Here is an 18,501-nt window from a genome sequence, read left to right on the forward strand (position 1 = left end):
CAATTGAAACTTTGTAGCCTGGGGCTCCCTCCGAGGCCAGTAGCCATTTGTGTTGGGGTTATAATTGAAACTTTGTTGCCTTAAGCGGGTGGGCCCGGCCAGGGTGTGCGAAAAGCTTTGCTTCCCCTGTTGCCAGCGGCAACCCTGGCCTGCTCTCTCAAGCTCCATTCTGCCGCCATTTATTTGAATTTGTTTACCTTCTATAATTGAAACTTTGTAGCTTGAGTGGAGGCTTAGGCCTGGCAAGGGCAGGCGGAAAGCTTGGCCTCCTCTGTTACCTAGGAAACCTTGCTCTCTGTGGCTGTAGCCATCTTGGTTTGGGTTAATTTGCATACTCGCTCTGATTGGATGGTGGACGTGGCTTGTGGATGTGGCTTGTGGTGTGTCGGAGGTATGGTCAATTTGCATATTTGTCTATTATTACATAGGATACCAGTGAAAGAACATACAAGGACTAAAAAGCAATAAGGCTAAGCTCTCAGGCCAAGAGTAGCCAGGCTTCCTATTCAAAGTAATAATTAATTTGTTCAGAAGAGCAGAATTAATGTACTGAGTGCCTTTTTCCCCATATCAATGGGAAATAATCTAAAATCTCATCAAATTTTATTACTGCAGTATAATATAAAGGTCAAAAAGGTCATGCATGCAAAGCTTTCTTCTTTCTGGGAGACAAGGAGAGGGTGTTGTTCCCATCCACTTTTAATTTTCTGGAGTGTATTGTTCCCATCCACTTTCAATTTTCTGGTGCTTATAATAAAAGCATAATATGCTAATTAGACTGGACAGCTGAACAACCTTCTGGATGTCATTCCAGACATCCTTTCTGACGACCTTCCAGATGAAGCCATGGTGGCGGGGCCGAGGCAGAGGTGGCTGCCACAGCAGGTGGGGACCAAGGTAGAGGCGGTTAGGGGCAATCAGGCAGGCAGGTGAGTGATTAGGGGTGATCAGGCAGGCAGGCAAGCAGTTAGGGGTGATCAGGCAGGCAGGCAGAGTGGTTAGGGGCAATCAGGCAGGTGAGCAGTTAGGAGCTAGCAGTCCCAGATTGTGAGAGGGATGTCCGACTGCCAGTTTAGGCCTAATTCCGCAGGGATTCCTGTGTGATCGGGATCACTGTGGGATCAGGCTTAAACCAGCAGTTGGACACCCCCCGAGGGGTCCTGGTTTGGGAGAGGGTGAAGGCCGGGCTGAGGGACCCCCCCCACCATGTACGAATTTCATGCACCAGGCCTCTACTGCGTGTATATATATATATATATATATATATATATATATATATATATACACATATATATATATATATATAATGGGACTATAACATGAACTGATTTCTGTAATTAATCATTTTCAATCTGTGGTTGAGAATCACTTATATAGATACTTTCTAGTGTGGCAATTATGACATAGGTCATCAGTGTTCAATTGAGATAACATCCACAACCAAAGGAATCTTCACTCTTAATCTCTAAGTATCAAAATTGCCAATACCAAATAATTTATCTGTTCAAGCTCCATGACAATACCAATCTTCTAGTACAAGTGACTTTCAGAATCTGAATTATTACACTCTGCAGCTGGGAAAGGGGAGAAACTAGACAGAGGAGCAACAGAGAAGCAAGATCATGACTTTCTCTGATGCATATCTAGGGTTGTAGAAAAGTCTTAGAATAAAAACTACAAAATTATAATCCAAGGAATTTACTTAACTATCTGAGGGCTGATGACTTTTCCAACAAATTCTCTCCAAATTCAGATAAATACTTGGACTCATCTACCCGTGCCTGCCTGAGGATTTATAAAGTTAATGAAGTTCCACATGAAATGTCTATTCTTGTCACATTCTTCAATTTGAAAAAAAGGAACATTTATCTAGGACTGGGAATCCAGGCTCCCTTCATCCTTCCTCTGGAGAGTACATTTCTAATTTCACGGAAACTCTCAGCATTTATGACACTCCCCAGTAGATTTTTCATGTTTTTTAATCAATAGAGGAAACTGAAAAGCATGTTTGTGAAGAATCCGTATTATGAAGAAATACTTGTTAATTAGCTAAGAAAGGGGTCACAATGTTGTATATGCTGTATCAATCAGCCTAATCATATAAAACATGATACACAAATGAATAAATAAAGTACTATGTAGAAAGCAAAACTAGAGAAATAAAACATTCAGAGGTGTCTTTGGGTGATGCAACTATGAGCAATTAAAATATTTTTTGCATTTTTTTCTTTTCTTTTATAGTTTTTCTGGTTTTCACTTTCAAAGTTTGCTATAATTAGTATGTCTGACATTCAAAATTAAGAAACACCTCTCAAAAATATAGGAGACAGTATTTAACAGTGAAGAATATGGCCTTTGGAATCAACTGGACCTTGTTTCAAATTCCAACTCTACCTCTTTATAGTTGTGTAACTTTTGGTGAGTTCCTTCACCTTCATAAGTCTCAATTATCTCAATTGTAAAATCTTGGTTTTAATATCTACATGTGAAAGTTTTTGTGAGAATTAAGTTAATGTATACAAAGTGGCTGGCACTGAATCTGGCACATAGCAGCCATTTAATAAATTGTAGCTTTAATTACAACTACTAATATTAATACCAGTACAAAATCTAAAGGACTGTGAGTAAGATGCACTCTAAGAGAGGGAAGCAATAGCAAATATTTGGAAATAGAGGTTTCTTTTTAAAAAATATATTTTTTTATTAATTTCAGAGAGAAAGGAAGAGGGAGAGACAGAAACATCAATGATAAGAGAGTATCATTTATTGGTTGCCTCCTGCAAGCCCCCTACTGGGAATTGAGCCAGAAATCTGGGTATGTACCCTGACCAGGAATCGAACCATGACCTCCTGGTTCATAGGTTGAGGCAGGCCAGGCGGGCAAGAGGTTTCTTCATACCACTTGTGGCGAGAAAGGGAGAACCATGAAATCAATCTCCATGCAGTGAGCCAGCTGGGTAAATAACATGTCATGAATAAGTGGTGTCTCAGGCCTGGATACCGAGTCAGGGTATAATGACACCTAACATATGCCCTCATCGTGGGTAACATGTGACAGAAGAGCATGACCCCATAGTAGTACTGAGCTGCACAGAAGTGACATTCTTCTCCAGCAGCACTCAGTAGCCCATATACTATAGGAATGGAGGAGGAAGGAGCTCAGATTTACCCTTGATCAGAGTTTTTCTGGGCATGAAGGAGAACAAGAGGCTCTAAGGATATTGGCCAGAAAAAGAAGATGAAGATTTGGACTATAGTACAAAGATTAACTAAGTCAAGAAGTTGTGGACAAGGATGGGAGAGGTTCATTGAGAAAAAAGTACAGTAGTCAAGGGACTGGAATAAATTTGAGTTGGGCAAAGAATAGGGGTATTAAAAGTATCACAGAAATAGCAGTAGAAGAATAGAAGGCTCTGGCATAATTGGAGAGAATCAGTTGAAAATGATACTGGTAGTTTCTGGTGATACCAAATGCAACCATGAAAAATATTGTTTCAAAGAGAGAGTGAGAGTAAGAAAGAGAGCACATCTTCACTCTTCCACATACAAAGAGGCTGAAGTTAACTAGTTAGTACTCTATAACCAGGAACAGCTGCCCTTTCTGTGGGATTGCCTGAATCCCAGGCAGTCACTGGCAGACATAGGAGTTATTTAACAGATTTAGTCCTATTTCAGGAGCAGCCAGAAACCAGAAAGGTGCTCTCCTGATCAGTCTGTGCTCCCTGCCCTCCTCCCACCCACCCCCTGACCGGTCTATCAGTCAATTCAGCTTACTGACAGAGAAAAGGAAATCCCTGTGGCCTTCACAGTGCAATAATGGCCAGAAAGTGTTTGGCTCATGTAAACATCATTTAAAATGTTTATATAGAATTTTAAAAAAACCCAGAGAGGATCTGAAGAAAAGTAGAATGTAGAGGTGAATATATCTTAGACTATTTCTCTGGTTACAATATTTATTTATTTTAAAGTAAAAACCTTAAAGTATTTAAAATGCCATTGTGGAAGATAGTCACGCCACATATTTATAGTTATAAAATTTTCTGTGCATTATCAGGGATCAACACTTTCTATACAGAGATACGCACCACATATTTTATAAACAAGTAATTAAGGAAAGTGGTCTTTCAAATCTCAATATGATTCTGGGGATTTTTTTAAGCTTATAGGGGGGAATGCATAATGGCATGCTTCATCAATTTGAATAAGGTCATGTTATCTCACTCATATAAGGTGTATTAAAGATATTTAATCAGTGAGAAAGAATAAAACATTTACAATTCTCATGTATACAGTAATGATATTAAATGTGTATAGCATATCAACCAAGTCAGTGGAATTTTCAAATTTATTTTCAATCAAATCTTTCTTAAAAAATTGTAACTCATAAAACTGTATTTTATCAGTTACTCATCCATCTTAAGGGAACATAATTTTCCAATGAATAAAATCAATAATGGAAATTAACCAGACTGGGCTATGTAATACTAGAGGCCCAGTGCATGATTGAATCATGCACGTGTAGGATCCCCTACACGCTTTTGCTTTTCGCGGTGGAGCTGGGTGCCTATCCACTGGTGCAGACAGGCACCAAGCTTCCCCACTTTTGATGGTCCTCGGCCGCTGAGGGCGGCTACCCTGCTGTTGAGAGGTGCAGGGGGTGGGACTCCCGCCCCCTGCGCCTCTCAATGGCCACTGAGGGGGGCTGCCGCGGACACCTGGCTACCCTGCCGTTGAGAGGCGCAGCTGGGTGTCCGCGGCAGGCCCCCTCAGCGGCCGCGGATCTGGCAGTTGAGAGGCACAGGGGGTGGGAGTCCCGCCCCCTGTGCCTCTCAACAGCAGGGTAGCCCCCCTCAGTAGCAGCGGATCCGTGCCTCTCAATGGCCGAATAGGCCACCCCGAGTCCCGCCCCCCCAGCCTCCCGCCGCCCAATCATGGGCGTAGCGGAGTGATGGTAATTTACATGTTACTCTATTATTAGATAGGGTGTGTGCCATGTAGCACACCAAAATAAGCCAGAAAGGGGAAAGTGGCAAAGTCATCTTTCAAAAGAGATCCAGAAGCATGACCAGGCTTCTTGATTCCTTTGGAGTATCCCTAGTGAGTGGCTTTTCTTTTCTCAAACCTGAATTCCTTCAGCAGGCTCTCAGTGCACAGGCATGAGCCGTGGCCTGGGTGAGGGAGGTGGTGGGGAAGCCAGGCAGTGAAGGAAATGAGCCATCTGCACAGAAGCACACACACCTACACAGGTAAAATGTCCACTGTTTCCTAGACCAAAGCTGAGGCTCATTCTGTGCACATTCTGTGGTCCCTTCTGAGAACAGGGTCAAATCAGTTTTGTCCATTATTGTATTCCTAGCACCCCAAACTGTTCCTGGCAGAAAACCCATGCTGAATAAATGTTGGGTGAATGAATAAATGAAAGAAGAAACACTGAGTTCTATCTGGAAAAATGCTGATGAGCAGCCAAAGATTAATAAACACCTCTCGCCCATCTAATCCTGTTTCTAAAAGACAGACAGGCAAAACAAAACAAAAACAAAAAAAAACAACAACAACAACAAAAAAAGACAAACCCAGATCCTCAGAGAAACAATGTCATCTCTAAAGGGGGAAGGTCAATTGGGGAAAAGAGGAGACATATGTACTACTATTTGTAATACTTTAAACAATAATAAAAAATAAAATAAAAATAAATAAAGGTGTGCCTCATTGGTTTCACACTTTTGGGAATTCCATATGGCATGCTCTCCTAGTCTGAGGCAATAAGAACTATTATGAAGCAAAAAGTTTCTTACAACCTTCAACATTTTGGCCAAATATTGCATGTTTCTACAGGGACACTAAAAACTGAACCTGGCCCTGAAAGAGATCAGCAATCCATTAAATTCCTAATCCTAGTTTTATTCCTTTAAGTCTCTGGATCTTCCACAAAATCCTTCCATAGTCCCGCAGATTCTAAAATTTCAGCAATTTATTCAATCCCTGTCCCCTCTACACCTTGGCAGCACACAGGTTTACAGGGAAGAATGACACCTATGTAAGTCCATTGATTCAAGGCAAGGGGTTCATCGCTATTGGACTAGAAACTTCACAGCAGGTGGCATCTGAGATAATTGCATAATGGATGCAGAAGACCTCAACTGGTGAATGGAGAGAAAAGGTCACTGCAGGAATAAAACAGCCTGAGTAAGGACACTGAGGTGGAACATCACAATATGGTGATATCAAATTGTTCTTACTGCTTCCTAGTGTGTGAACTCAGGCAAGTTATTTGGCCTTTCAGGGCCCCTCATCTATAAAATAGGAATAATAAAGCACCATTCATTACACAAGGCTGTTGTGATGATTCACTGAAATAACATATAGCAAAGTGCCTAGCTGGCTTAGTGGCAGATACAAAGTAAGGCCTCAAACAAACTTTGATAAGAGTCAGAAGTAAAATAGTGGTTACCAGGGAAAAATGCAGAGGTATCACTTAATGGAGACAGAGTCTCAGTTTGGGATGATAAAGTTTGGAGATGGAGAGTGTTGATGGTTGCACAGTACTATGAATTTACTCAATTGTATGCTTAAAAATAGTTAAAATGGTAAATTTTATGTTATGTACATTTTACCACCACAATAAAAAATGCAAAATATAAACAAAAATAAAGTGAAAGGTCTGCCTAGCAAGCAGCACATTGTGACTGAAATAAAGAATACTTAGGAAGGTAGGCTGAGACCAGAAGCAAAGAGCTTTGAATGTCAGGCTGAGAAGGGTGAACCTGATCTACCCTAGTGCTCCCTGGGGACACTTGGAAGGGTTATGATTTGAATTGGAATTTAAAAATATATCATTGATATTTATTTTTATAAAGAGAACCCTGTGGTTCTTGCTGATTTGGCTCAGTGGATAAAGCATCGGCCCATGGGCTGAAGGGTACTGGGTTCGATTCTCAGTCAAGGGCACGTACCTTGGTTGCAGACTCGATCCCTGGCCCTGGGTCAGGGTGTTTGCAGGAGGCAACCAATCGATGTGTCTCCTTCATATTGATCTTTCTCTTTCTCTGTCTCTCTCCCTCTCTTCCACTCTCTCTACTAGTAAATATCAATGGAAAAATATCCTCTGGTGAGGATTAACAAATAAAATTTAAAAAAAAAGATAACCCTGTGGATGGATTAAATGATTAGAAAATAAATTGAGGCTGAAAGGAGGGATGCCCATTAGACTTCCACTATTTAAAGTGTGGTCCCCAGCCAAGCAGGATTGGTCTTACCTGAATGCAAATTCTCAGCCTGCCCAGACCTTCTGAATCAGAATCCTTGTGCTACAGGATTTTAGGTAATGCCCATGCACGTGAACCTTTGAGAAGCACTGGATTTGAAGACCAGAAGAGTCCAAATGGGAGAGGTTGAGTACTTGCAGTGGAACTTTGACAAAAAGAGGTGGAACCATAATCATCAATATTTATGGAGCTTACTACATATAAACTAGGTTCTGTGTATTTCAAACACCACCAGTTAACCCTCAAAACAGCCCTGTGCAATAGGTACTATTTATTCCCATTCCCCACATGGAATATTAATTAGCCATGAAAAAGAAGAAAATCCTGTCATTGGCAACAACTTGGATATACCTTGAGGTCATTATGCTAGGTGAAATAAGTCAGACAGAGAAAGACAAATACTGTGTGATCTCAGTAATATGTGTAACCAAAAAAAGAATAGAAACAGAGCACATTGGTGGTTGCCAGAGGTGGGGTCTAGGAAGTGAGGAAAATGGGTGAAGGTGTCAAAAGGTATAAACTTCCAGTTATAAAATAAATAATTCTTAGGGATATGTATAGCATGGTGACTGTAGTTTCCAACAGAGTAAATCTTAAAAGTTCTCATTACAAGGAAAAAAAAGTGTAACTATGTTTGGTGTAAACTTAGTGTGGTAATTATTTTATAATATATACATATATCAAATCATTATGTTGTGCACCTTTGTGGATGAACAGGGGCCACATACTAAACCTAACAAGCTCAGAGAAGGCCTGCATGGTGGCCTTACAAACTCAGACCTAAAATAACCTTAAAGGATGGTCTGAAATTAAAAACTGTTTAACTAAAAGCAGTTCATGGTGGGTAGTCATGTCCTAGGCTAGAATCTTCCCTGACAAAGGTCAATTTTCACCTTAATTAAGCCTGTCTATTGTCTTATTACATCTATGATAGCACACCTTTGGAATGTCAAAGTAATTTCCTTTTTCCAGATCCCTCAAAGCACAGGTACCACACCAGTGCAGAGACCACAAATCCCCTCACTGTTATTGAGTTAATTGTTGACTGTTAACTATCCTTCACCCACCTATGTAAAAGAAGTATGTGTCTATCATTTTACTTTTCATCCAATCCCAGAGGTTTCCCCAGAGTTGCTTTCTCCTGCCTCCCTAATCTATCACCAGTGGATTTCATATAACCCACTTACATCTTCTATTTTGACTATAATGTATAAAATAAGACGCAAAACTGCCTTTCTCTGGAGCATTTTATCAATTCATTGAGATTTTGCTTCCCAGCAACTGTAGACAGTTTGGCTCAGATAAACTCACGAAAATTCTCTACAGGTTTGAATGTTTCTTACACTGACACCTTAAACTTATACACTTGTATACGTCCATTATACCTCAATAAAACCGGGAATTTTTTAAAATTAGAGTTGAAGTAATTTGTCTGAGGTTACACTGGTAGCACCTGACAGAACTAGGATTTGAAACAGTTTGTAAACGTTTGCTTCATCATCTCCTCTGTACTGCTTTTCAAACCTCACTTTCTTTCTCTGTTATTAAACTCTGAGATGATTACACTAGAGGCTCTCTAAACTATTTTGAAGGTCTATCTGATGTGGAAATAGCATATGAATAAATGGAAAACTTCTGATCTTTCTAGCTTACCATCACTCAGATTCAATCTTCTATATCCTGTCTTTCAGCCTTTGCCTGGGTTGTACATGAAGCCTCTAAAGAATCTGCTTCTTCATCTGTGATCAAATTCAGTGTCCCTTCTGCAACCCTGTCCTCCATAATCCCAAGACTATGTAGGAATTTGACTGATCGGTGGCAGGAAGGTATTTAATGGATGTTTCTTCTCCTTCCTTATTTATCAACAGAACTCAACATTTCCTTCCCTCGGTAGCAACAACAAAAGTTCAAAACTAAATTTCCACTGTATTGTACAATTACCCTCTAAAAGGAGTAAAAAATCAAATTTGTCATCTTTACCAAGATATTAGCAGAGAAAAATCCCACTTATAGGACAAAACTCCTCAAACATGAGTATCATCAACCTATTCCTGCAAATGAAGGCTGCCAAGTTATCTTTCATAATTTTCTCTTCCTTCTCTTCCCTTATCTGGGCCCATCTGATTGGCACTCATGGCCTCTATGGATCCCGCCTCTGCACTGTGACTCATGCCTACCTGCTCCTGCTTATGCTCAAAGACTGACCTCAAGCTCAGGCCTTTCACTTTAATTCCTGCAAACACCTCCACATCATGGGTCTCCACTCTTGCCCTGCTCCAGTCCATCCTCACCTAGAGACCAACATGATCCAATTAACCAACCTAATCCTGTCCCTCCTCCTAAAGCCCTGCCTGGGTCCTCCACTATCCCAGACTTACCGGGAAGCCCTAATCTCTGCAGCAAGTAACTTATTTGATTTTCACATTTCTGTGATGTATATTCTGATGTTATCATCTCAGTTTCTCAGGAAACTCAGGCACAGAAAGATAGCTCAAGATCACCCAACTAGTAAGTGTTACATCAGATATTTGATTCTAGAGAGTCTGGTATTGGAGTTAAAAACTATACTAGACTGCCTTCCATCCCTATGTCACTATTTCCAAGAAGTCTTCCCAGATTTCCCCTGTTTTCCTTTGAAGACCTCTATACAAACTGTGCCCTGTGTGCATTAAAATGTAAAGTCCCTCATGGAAGAGACATCTTATTGTACTTTCTACATTCTAAAGTATCTAAAATCATTCTCAATACACACTAATTACTGGATACTTGTTTAATCCAAATTAATGTGCATAAGTACAAAAGACAATATAGATAATTTATTTCCTATAGTGAGAGTGCCAGGAGCAAATTATTTCACCTTAACATCTCTCTGTGCAAAGTTCATAGTGGCAGAATATGGTCCTACACACCCAGATAACAGAAAAGAAAGAATGGAATTTAGAATGCCAAAAATCAAAGGGATGTGGTCCCTGGGAGTCCAAGGATTTCAGAGAAGAAATGTTTCCAGAGAAGTCCAGCCTATTAAATGTCCAAAGTTAATTTTGTGTGAGGCTTATGAAATCTATCATGTATTAAGCCATTTTAAAGAGTTAGAGAATGGGTAATGGCCTATGAAAACATTTACAAGATCAAGGAATTCCAAGTTTCTCACATCTAATGGTTAAAGTGCTGTTTAGCACTATCTTTAACTGTCCAGGGCTACCTACAATCCAAACAGGAACAGGGAAGGTCAGCATTGGGCTGATTTCCAGTAAATGAACAAGGCATCTCTGCAGGAGTTAATTTCTTCGAAATGTAGAATTGATCCACCAAAGTCTCTGCTGCTCTTATGTGCACATTATATTTGCTAGCTGAAATAGCTAGACAATGACAAAACCTTACGCATGAACCCTATAGATATCTAGGTGACAAACAAGATTTTAAGTTGAATTCAGTCAGCCTGTAGAACTTAATGTTTTCTATTATTCCCAAAGCATGTCCTAGTATTAAACACAGACATCAATCCTCATAGAAATAGAAGCTCTAACCCCTGAGATGGAAAAAAGAAACTTCAATAATGGAAGAATGATGGGGACAATACTTCTGTTTTTCTTCTGGATGCCCTATCTGACACTATCTTTCCCTGTTTCTTTCAATCTCTATTACTTGGGCTAGCTTTCATTTCGCAGTGAGAGTGCTCTACTTTAGCATCTGGAAGGGAATTCTATTTTTTCCAGCTTTATTGAGGTATAATTGACAAATAAAATTATATTTATTTAAGGTGTACAACATGCTGATTTGATATACATGTACATTGTGAAATGATTACCACAATCAAGTTAATTAACATCCATCACCTCACATAATTATTTTTTTATGATGAGAACACTTAAGATCTACTCCCTTAGCAAATTTCAAGTATACAATACAATATGATTAACTACAGTCACACTGCTGTACATTAGATCTCCAGAACTTATTCATCCTATAATTGAAATTTTGTGCTGTTAAAACTATTGCTCGCCAAGTCCTTGCATTTCTAGCTATGCCACTGTATACCAATCTTCATTTTTTATTAATCCACTAAATTTAGAATATTCTCCTAATTGACATTTTTTTTAAAAAATCTGAGAACTAACAGGAAGCATCTGTATATTTGTATCATACCTCTTTTTTATCTTCTTTTGATTTCCCCTAGACTTAGTCTGAATTCTTTTAGGACTAGGATATATGAAAATACCATAACTTGAAAAGCTAAAGTACTTCACTTATTTCCAATTCATTCATGGAGTGCCTACTCTGTGCTGGGCTTGGCAAGGCCAAGCATGGGAATCTAAAGATAAAGCTGACGTAGGTTTTGCTCTAATGAAATTCACTGTCAATAATGGGGAGTGTTTAAACCAATACTTATAACCCCTCACTTAAAAAGAAATTCATCAAGTTAAAATAGTCTGTGAATTTCAAAAGCCATGTCAAACTGAAAAATACTGCCAACTTTTTCAATTTAATTACCAAGAGCATGTTGCTGTCCTTCCCCTTTGAAATCACAAAGAAACTAGGGTGGGACTTATTAGGAATTTGTCTTCAGGCCCCTTGCTATAACAGTTTCTTGGATATGAAAACATCCTTATTATAATATTATTTTTATATTTAATCAATAAATCTCCCTTGGGATTGGGTGCATACTCGAGCACATTTACAGAATTTAGCTTTATAAGTAGTAAGAAGACAGATTTTTTAAATTAAACATAGTTGTAACATTAGGTGGCATTAATTAAGCACTTACTATATCCCAAGCTCTATTATTATCTTTCCCATTTTACATATGAGGAAAATGGGTTTCAGAGAGATTAGATAACTTTCCAGGCTGCCGTGAAAGTCAGTGACAGTTACCTGAATATTCACTCACTAATATACTGCCTCTCCATGACTTAGCATTGGCCTTCTTTCAAAACCCTTGCCCATCTGCTAATTCATTGTGTCATCTCCCACCTACCCTCCTTCCCCCCTGCCTCCATTCTCTATCTGTGACCTTCTAGATAACTAGGAATAAACACAAACACCTCATGTTTCTCTCAATTCTGGTTCCCCAGCCCATTGACAAACTACTTTGAAGTTCTGTAGCAATCATATTTATGGCCAATAACCTTTCTGCAATTGATCATGTCCTTAAAACTCACCAAATATTATAAATATGCTGACAGACTGTCTAAACACATCAATGTTTTTCACTGAAAAACATATGGAAGTTTATTTTTTATCCTTGTGAGAGCCCAGTCCCTTGACAGTAATTTGTGAGACCCAAGATTGAGCACTTGAGAATCTCTGCTCTACAGCAGAGTGACAATACAGTATACTTTGAGACTCTAGACAGCATCAAGGCCGAAATGCAGCAGCCCTCAAGCTTGGTAGGTGGTAAGAATCTTGAGGTGCATTCCATAGACTCTTTCCCAACTCTCCTCCCTCCAGTGGTTAGAGATAATGGGTTCCAAGCCCCTGCTACTCCTCTCTCCAACCCAACAGCTCTCCCAGATCCTCAGAGTGTTTATTACTATTTTTATCCAAGTGGGCCATAGCATCAAATGAAGTTTAATACTCTGAGACTCACTGAAGACCCAAGAACACATTATCGAGAATACTGCCCCTGAAGTCTCCTAGTCATATATTTATTTACACAGAAAAATGTTACTGTCTATCCTGAACATATGTCTCCAAGGACATAAACTCGTAACTTTGTCCTATCTATTTTAGCTACTTATTGATACCGTGCAGAACTGACAGAACTAGCTGTGCACTGATTTTCTTCCCAGGCTTAGTCAATAGATACTTTCTTCCTCTACCCTGCTCATTTACTCTCCCCTTTTTTCATCATTTAGTCACCATGTTCCAATATCGTTTCATCTCTAAAGAATTAACCCAAGAATTTACCAAAAATGAAGAACAAGAAACACAAAAGTGTAGTTGATAGTTCATCTGTTTAAAAAAAAAGTAGTAAAGAGAACTGAGCATTCTGTGACAGTGGTGCATAAGGACAGGCCAAGGCCACAGGCATGGACTTCTGAGGTACAACCCAGGCTGCCAGGGTTCATCCTGCTCCTAAACTGAGTTGCTAATCAAGAAGCTCCTTACAAAAGCTTATTAATAACTTATTCTTGACTTGAATTCTACAGATCTGCATAACACTTTAAAAACTCCTCTGCTATAACTCATGTAGGGATAAAACTTTATTGCACATTACATTAGAACTTATAGAAACTAGACATTCACCCAATTCAAACACTTTATAAAAATGGCCAAGATATACTGCAATTAAGTCGGAGGCTTATGTTATATTTTCTAGTTTTTTACTTACAAGCCTTTACTAGCTCATAAGATAAACATATGGTATGAAATTGTCCATTTTAGATTTACCTTATATGCAATATAAAGAGATGCTGGTATTTTTAATTGTGTATTAAATAAAATTCCAATTCAATTCATTGAAAAGAAAACTCACTGAAACTTGATGCCAAGAATTTCAAAACTTTGCAGAATCACTGCCCTAGATGGTTTGGCTCAGTGGATAGAATGTCGGCCTGTGGACTGAAGGGTTCTGGGTTTGATTCTCGGTCAGGGCACATGTCTGGGTCGTGGGCTCGATCCCCAGTAGGGGGCATGCAGGAGGCAGCCGATCAATGATTCTCTCTCATCATTGATGTTCCTATCGCTCTTTCCCCTCTCCATTCCTCTCTAAAATCAATAAAATATATTTTTTTGAAAAAATTGGCAGTATGGGGAAATTACTTTTTAAAAAATATATATTTTATTGATTTTTTTACAGAGAGGAAGGGAGAGGGATAGAGAGTTAAAAACATTGATGAGAGATCAGCTGCCTCCTGCACACTCCCCACTGGGTATGTGCCCACAACCAAGGTACATGCCCTTGACGGGAATCGAACCTGGGACCCTTCAGTCCACAGGCCGACGCTCTATCCACTGAGCCAAACCAGTTAGGGCAGGGAAATTACTTTTTAGTGTTTCTTTAAAGAAAACTAAATTTTTCAAATCACAGGCAAGCTCATTTTTCTAAAATGGAAAAAGATAGGTTCTCAGCAACATGGAATTGAATTTGGTCTGTGACCTAAATGGCTCAACAGATGTTTCTTTCGAAAGAAAGAAAATCAAATTATATTCTGAAACTCTTTTCTTTAACTCTTCTCTAAAGGAACACACCCTTCCAGCTTCCTTGGAAGGAGAGGAGCCTCTGTTTGCCACAGGTATAGTCCCTCCCTGCACTTCGTCTCCAAAGACATAAACTCAGTTACCAAAGTTCATCCTCTCAAAGACATTCAGTGAAGAGGGAGAGAGAAGAGATCTTTGGAAAATGTCATCCCTGTGCAGCAGCATCTAAGAGCAGAGGGAACCATGTCAACAAATCTCATTCTTAGTTTTGGGAACTCGAGTTGTTTTCCACCTTCTCTGCAACAGAGAAAGTGCTACACATATAAGGCTAATCTCTGAACCAACTGGAGATACCCCAAGACCTTCAAACCTCCTGGAACCTAAATCACTGCAAAAATTCATGGCCAGTTATCCTAGAAAGTTTGAAGTTGCAAGTAAATGCTGGTATTCTTCTTGATCACAAATAGCTTGTCAATCTTATTCCTGGAGAGTTCAAGAATGCCAGGGCCAGATGTTATTGCTCACTTATATGAAATGGCTTAATGCAAATAACCCAGACTTTCTTAAAAGTCATTGCTCCCACAGAACACTAACATCAAAGGAGGTTGAAGCATCCCTTGGTTGGGTATATTTGGAAAATTCTGAGTTAAATATAGTGAAGCAGATTTCTTGACTATGAGACATCTCAGGACTTTTTATAAGTTTAGGAGCACTCCAAGACACCTTCACCAGGTCTTTTTTTGCTTTACCTCCCATCCTCAAGCACCTTCCATGGCAAGATGAATTTTAGCTTATAAATGACAGAAAGGACCTTTGAAAACCTAACAATAAATACTTAATGATATCGGGGATAAAAATAACAGTCTGGGATACCCCCAAAGATTATGAAGGGTCCAGGGAAAGGGAAAGGTGATAACTGCAGAGGTCATTTTATTCTAGTTTACTGATTTAATCCAAGGTGCTCCTAAAAAGGCCCCCAGCATAACCTGCTCAAACATCTGGGACACAACTCTGAGGATAAAGGACTCTCACCTAGCGTTATTAAAAAAACAAACAAACAAACAAACAAACAACAACAACAACAACAAGTGAACCCTCAATGGTTTGGCTCAGTGGATAGATAGAGTGTCAGACTGCGGACCAAAGGGTCCTGGGTTCGATTCTGGTCAAGGGCAGGTATCGCGATTGCAGGCTCCTCTCCAGTCCAGGCCCTGCTCATCGGGGTGCTTGCAGGAGGCAACCGATTGGTGTGTTCTCTCACATTGATATTTCTCTGTCTTCCCCTCTTTCTTCCAATCTCTCTAAAAATCAATGGAAAAATATCCTTGGAGAGGATTAAAAAACAAAAGACACAATTGCAAGGAGTGCTCACTTCGGTAGTACATCTGCTAAAATTGGAACGATACAGAGATTAGCATGGCCACTGTGAAAGGATGACACACAAATTCATGAAATGTTCCATAATATTTTATATCAGTTGTGCTATATTTTATATCAGTTGTACTTCAACAAAACTGCAATTTCAAAAAAAAAACACACCAGAATATGTTCTTTCAGCGTAAAAAATAACAAATGCAGTGATATACATAAAAATGTGTCTCTCTCTGAATTATATATGTAAGATAATGTTCTCCTTTGTGCAAAAAAATATGAACCATAAATTAATATGCACTTAATTCCTAACATCTAAATAACTTTTGAAGCCAAGAACAAGGTAAAATCTGTTCACTAGGTGTACCACCACACTGGAATTCCTATATTAAGGAAATATTCCCATATGGAATTTCAAGGATGCACAAGGACAATTTGTGTTTCTATTGAGATATTTTTATAAAATGAGCAAGTTGGCATGAGATACATATGAGTCCTAATCAATTTTTGAAAATATATTTGTGAATTGGCAGTTACAAAATAATCATGGGGATATAAAGTACAGCACAGGGAAGTCAGTAATATTGTATTAACTATGCATGGTGCCAGGTGGGTACTAGACTAAACGGGGGGCGGGGAGTCACTTTGTAAGTTATATAAATGTCTAACCACTATGCTATAAACCTGAAACTAATATAATATTAAATGTCAATTGTAATTTAAAAGTTAAAATTTATATATATTTGTGGAACTGATAAGTTGTATACCTGGGAAAATGCCCCCTTTGAAAAAAATATGTGATAATGATTATAATTATTACATCCTAATATTTATATGCCCTTTTTCCACATTTCTTCAGTTTTTCACCACAGAGGTATCAAAATTGCCAGAGAATCTAAAAACCAAATTACATTTATTGCAATATATATGTGTTATATTTTATACGTCACAATTTAAAGGAAATATATAAATTTATTTTCATTTATGAGAATATGATCATATGCATAACTATATAAATATATAATTAGATGCAAAAATTAACATTCAAGTTTAGTTCTATTTGCATTTGTTCTACATGCAACACACAAACCTCAATGATCTAAAATGTCTAATTTATCATAACCAAAACATATTTTATTTCCTTCATTTGATTTTATAATTCTCTCAGGGAAATGGGTAGAGTGCTACATTTAGAGAGATCAGATAGAATCTCTTAAGATAAAATATAATTTGCATTTTAAATCTGTAGCTAGTGAAAATCAAAGACACCTGTAATCAGATATTTTTATTATTCATGCTACACAATTCCACATGTATTTAATTAACAAGTGTTAAGAGTAAACTGTGGCCATAGCCGGTTTGGCTCAGTGGGTAGAGCGTCATTCTGAAAACTGAAGGGTCCCAGGTCCATTTCAGTCAAGGGCACGTACCTCAGTTGCAGGCTCGATCCTGTGTGGGAGGCAACCAATCAATGTGTCTCTCTCTCTTTCTCTCTCTCTCTCTCCCCCTCCCTTCTGCTCTCCCACTCTCTCTAAATATAATGGAAGAATATTCTCAGGTGTGGATTTAAAAAAAAAGAGTAGACTGTGACTGCTGAATGATGTTATATCTTGATTTGTGCTTTAAACCTGACTGAGCATGTCTTCATTGTATGAATTATTGACTAATTCAGTATTATTATTTTAAAGTGTAGCTCATTACTTAGATTTTCCCAAATCACTTACAACTTGTTGATCATTTTCAAAACACAGGGAACTCTTACTTTCATTAAATTATTATAAGTGCACGTTAAAATATAAAAGAAAAGTCTAAAAGATAAAAAATGTTCTCTTACCCAAGAACAAGAAATGAAGAAACTGATGAGTGTTGTCTGTAGACACTGGAGAGTCTATCCAGAAGACCTTAAAAGAAACAGATGTTTCCAAATCAAAAACAGCCCTTACAGAAATACAAGGGAAGTCAATTATCATGTAACTGTACATCCTATATAATAAAAGGCTAATATGCAAATCGACCAAACAGCAGAATGACTGGTTGCCATGACGCGCGAGCACCAGGGGGCAGATGCTCAAAACAGGACCTGCCCCCTGATGGTCAGTGCACTCCCACAAGGGGAGCGCCGCTCAGCCAGAAGCCCTGAGCTGGGTTCACACCTGGCAAGCACAGCAGCAGTGGAGGGAGCCTCTCCTGCCTCCGCGGCAGCGCTAAGAATGTTTGACTGATGGCTTAGGCCTGGGGGAGCAGGCCTAAGCCATAAGTCAGACATCCACCGAGGTTTCCCGGACTGTGAGAGGGTGCAGGCAGGACTGAGGGACTCCCTTGAGTGTACAATTTCATGCACCAGGCCTCTAGTTTAAAATAAAGATAAGAGAACCCTTTTTAACTACCAAGACTTTCCAGGTTAGAGAAACTGGGATTGCTCCTCAGCCAAGAATGTTCTTCAAGTACTTCTAGCTTCTGCATGAAGTTTAATTTCTTTAGTCTCCTAATTCTAGGCCCCTTCAATCACCATCGTAGCCTCCTTGACCAGAGGGTCTAAGCTTTCTGATGTTATCTTGCCCAGTGGCCTTGATACAAGACCTAGAGATGATGAGACCTGCCTCTGTACTAACTCCTTTTGTGCAATTAAAAAAAAACTCTTACTTGTAATCCTTAACTTGGTTTATAGATATAGAAGTGAATGTTGATGTTCATGAATTTCTTCTAACAGGTGCTATGGAGTTGC

At 39.0% G+C, this 18,501-nt stretch overlaps 1 protein-coding gene across 12 annotated transcripts in view; it reads right to left on the reverse strand.

Annotated features, from left to right (window-relative positions):
* The window catches only part of PASD1 (PAS domain containing repressor 1), a 126,129-nt gene that overhangs the window by 89,154 nt on the left and 18,474 nt on the right, over positions 1 to 18,501 (reverse strand). For all 12 annotated transcript variants that reach the window (XM_079765901.1, XM_079765897.1, XM_079765899.1 and 9 more), the window contains one exon: positions 17,611 to 17,677. The gene's annotated coding sequence lies outside the window, so the exon portion shown is untranslated. The remainder of the gene's footprint in view (positions 1 to 17,610; positions 17,678 to 18,501) is intronic.

The sequence above is a fragment of the Cnephaeus nilssonii genome (genome assembly GCF_951640355.1).
Source record: "Cnephaeus nilssonii genome assembly, chromosome: X".
Taxonomy (NCBI): Eukaryota; Metazoa; Chordata; class Mammalia; order Chiroptera; family Vespertilionidae; genus Cnephaeus; species Cnephaeus nilssonii.